This window comes from Plectrocnemia conspersa, unplaced genomic scaffold (genome assembly GCF_051122295.1).
Source record: "Plectrocnemia conspersa isolate PC_06_02 unplaced genomic scaffold, ASM5112229v1 ptg000006l, whole genome shotgun sequence".
Taxonomy (NCBI): domain Eukaryota; kingdom Metazoa; phylum Arthropoda; class Insecta; order Trichoptera; family Polycentropodidae; genus Plectrocnemia; species Plectrocnemia conspersa.
Window position 1 is genome coordinate 21,039,218 of NW_028277170.1, and position 3,897 is coordinate 21,043,114.

The 3,897-nt window shown below is 29.0% G+C and overlaps 1 long non-coding RNA gene across 1 annotated transcript; it reads left to right on the forward strand.

The window, feature by feature from the left end:
* Nucleotides 1-273: 273 nt before the first annotated feature.
* Nucleotides 274-3,692, forward strand: LOC148234495 (uncharacterized). The gene is made up of 2 exons (XR_015810186.1): nucleotides 274-2,398; nucleotides 2,646-3,692. It is a non-coding gene; the product is annotated as an uncharacterized LOC148234495 (long non-coding RNA).
* Nucleotides 3,693-3,897: the final 205 nt, after the last annotated feature.

Below are 3,897 nucleotides of genomic sequence, written 5' to 3' on the forward strand. Positions count from 1 at the left end.
GAAAATAAAAAAAAATTTAAAGACGAAAAACCAGATGAAATGTAATTAACTAATGCTTTTGAGTCATTATTTTCTAAAATATTTTTTTTAAATGTAGTAGAATATAGAAATAGATTGACCAATGAAGCCAGTGTTGTGTATATAACTAAAACTAACAACATATGAACAATATACAAAGCATTTCTTATCGAATGTATAGTAGCAAAAAATTAATTTATAAATAACTCAAATGGATTATTAGATTATTGTTTTGCAAATTTAGCTAAGCTTTAATTTTTTTTTTATTTCTGAACTGGACTAGTTGTCTTTACTTAAAATAATTTACTATTAGTGATTGTGTATTGTAGAACATAAATATATTGTTTGGTGAACATAGTGCTTAAAACATAAAATGTTAGTTTTAATTACAAAAAAAAATATTTGAGAACATATATACTCAAAAAATGTTACGTGCAAAGTCGTAATTCATTCAAGCTTTCTACCGAGGGAAATTAATTCTATGGGAACATACAATGAATATACACCACCTACATTAATTCGGAAGCGTGCCCTAACTAAAGCAAAAATGAACAAATAAAATTCTGTTTGAACAATTCGTATCTTTTCAAACAGATTTAGATTTGTTCATTTGTGATTTAGTTAGGATACTCTTCCGAATGAATAAAGGTGGTATATATTCCTTGTATGTTTCCATAGAGAAAATTTCCATCGGTACTAAGCTAGAATGATTTACGACTTTGCACGGAACATTTGTTGGATAAGTAATTTCTAAAATATTAAAAAGCAATATATTCTATATAGAACATCGCCAGTATGGATAGAAATGTATATAAGTAGCTTAAATTCGATGTTCTATGACAAGGATATCAAAAATAGGGCATGAGTGCACATCCTGGCAGGTACAACAATTCAGCTGGCACGTGAATGATTCACAATTTCAATTTTTATAATAGAATATATCCAGACACAAATATGCATATTATGCTGCAATACTGTTATTGACATTTACAGTGTTTGTTTTTTGCTATTAGACACAGCTGTTGTATTTAGGTGTACAGTAAAAGAATGTCGTTTTTTTTTGTTATCGCTTTTAAGTGGTCAGTTGTGCTTCATCAGTTGAACTTTTACAAGGTGTTCTGTGTTGTTTCTCTGACTACGTATACCTGGAGTGTACTAGGACTTATAAACAAAAAATATTACAACCCTATATACAATACGAATGAGGAATTTATTCGAAATTTTATGCTTTACCATTTCATGAAGAAAGAAAGTGCAACACGTGTTACAAAAAATATTTGTGATTTACTGGGAGATATTTTGAATGTTCGTAAATGCCAGAGGTGGTTTAAACAATTTAAATTCGGCAATTTTGATCTAAAAAATAACCCCGGAAGTGGTTGACCTGTTAAAGTGGATAGCGATGTTTTAACTGAGCTGATTCAGCAAAATCCATCTTCAACGATTCAAGAACTCGCGGAGCAACTCTCATGTTCATGGTCAAGCGTGCAAGAGCATATCAAAAAAATCAGCAAGACGTGGAAACAAGGAAAATGGATACCTCATAAATTAAGTGAAAAATCCAGGTGAGCGTCTAAACGCGTGCATTGAGTTATTGGAATTAAATACCAAAACTCCATTTCTACAACATCTTGTAGCTGGTGACGAAAAATGGGTGTTGTATTCAAACCAAAGACGCAAGAAACAATGGCTTTCAAAGGGCCAGGTACCAAAACCCACCCCTAAACCCGGGCTTACTGAAAAAAAAGTTAGACTAGAGCGTTTAGATGCAGAAATAATAAAAAAAAGACCTGCACTGGCTAATCATTAAATGCACCAAATTGTTTTATTAAAAAAACGACATTCTTCAAACAAAGCATGGTTTAAGTGTTCCAACGATCTGTTTTAATATTTTGAAAACCATGAAAAAAATAAACGATATACTTTTGGTTAAAAGCACAGTACAATATATGGCAAAAATATCATTCATTAGCAAAAAATAAACATAAATTCCACTGAATTAATTTCTCTTTACCTTGATGAGAGTACAGACATAATTGGATCAGATAGTTGAGAAAGTTTGACTCGTTACTGTATTGGTAAAGATATCAAATAAACTTGATCAGTTCAACATAATAAGCAACGACAACAAAAGGAATAAATATTTGCAATGCAGTTGTAAATGCACTTGATTAAAGAGAAGTAACTACTGATGGTACTCAAAGTATGACTGAAGAGCTAAACGGTTTTTAAAATTTATATAGCATACGGATTTCTTAAAGCACGGGTTCAAGTCACTGAAAGATTTTATAAATGCACTCGAATTAGCCGAAGCAAATTTTTGAAGTTTTTAAAAGAGGTAAACCCGGTATACAATAGGTTATTTAAAAAATCTTTGAGTGTATAGATGGAGTTAAACTTTTTTTAAAGAAATGAGCAGGTAGGCATAGTTAAATTAATTAAATATTTAACTGCAAGATGTTAACAGAACAAAAATTGTCATGTTTGATTTTAATAACGCATTTTAAGCAAAATTAATGTATTTCATCGTGACGTAGTATCCAACAAATAAAAATATTTTCTGAATACAAAAATAATTAAAGACGAAAAAACAGATAAAATTTAATTAACTTAAGAAGTTTCTACAGTTATTTAATCAATAAAGAATGAGTTTTAATTCAGATTAAAACAATATAGAAGATTTGAAGCGACATCAAAATTTAATACATATCTAGATGCTATATCGGCAGATACTCTAAATTTTGAGATTTTCGATGGCTGAATCTTGAAGATATAGAAAACCAATGATTTGAATTTCGATCAAATTCAGTATAGAAACAAAAGTTGGCTGATTTAAGTTAAATTTATAATAATTGATTATCAAATATAATTAGAAGGAATGCAAAAAAAAGCTGGGGCAATATCAACAATTTTATCTTCTACACAGACTTTTGAGTCAATATTTTATAAATTTTTTTTTAATGTAACGGAATATAAAAATAAATTGACCAATGAAACAAGTTTTTTGTGTATATAACTAAAAGTAACAACATATGAACTATATACAAAACATTTCTTATCGGACGTACAGTAGCAAAAAAATATTTTTTAAATAACTGATATGGATTATTATTTTTTTTTTGCAACTTTAGCACAGCTTTAAATTTTTTTTAAATTCTAAAAAACTGTTTTTTTTTTAAATAGTCTAGTTATCACAACTTAAACTCATTTACTATTAGTGATTGTGTAGTGTAGAATATAAAAATGTTGTACGGCAATTAAAACATAAACCATGATACATAAAAAAATAATTTTAATTACAAAAAAATATTTTAGAAAATATATACTCAAAAAATGTTCCGTGCAAAGTCGTAATTCATTCAAGCTTGCTACCGAGGGAAATTAATTCTATGAGAACATATAATGAACATACATCACCTTCATTGATTCAGAAGCGTGCCCTAATTAAATCAAAGACGAACAAATAAAATTCTGTTTGAACAATTCGTATCTTTTCAAACAGAATTAGATTTGTTCGTCTGTGACTCAATTAGGATATTCTTCTGAATTAATGAAGGTGGTATATATTCATTGTATGTTCCCATAGAGAAAATTTCCATCGGTACTAAGCTAGAATGACTTTCGACTTTGCACAGAACATTTTTGGATAAGTATCTTCTAAAATATTAAAAATCGATACCATTCAGTGATGGGGAATATATGAAAAAAGCGCGGTTAAAATGTTCCAACGACATATTTAAATATTTTGAGAACCACGAAGGTTAGAAACACTGTAAATACATATGGCCAAAAATAAATACTACCGAATTAATTTATCTTTGCCTTGATGAGGGCACTGACATAAGTGGATCAGTAAGTTTAGACATCAAAGAAAATTGA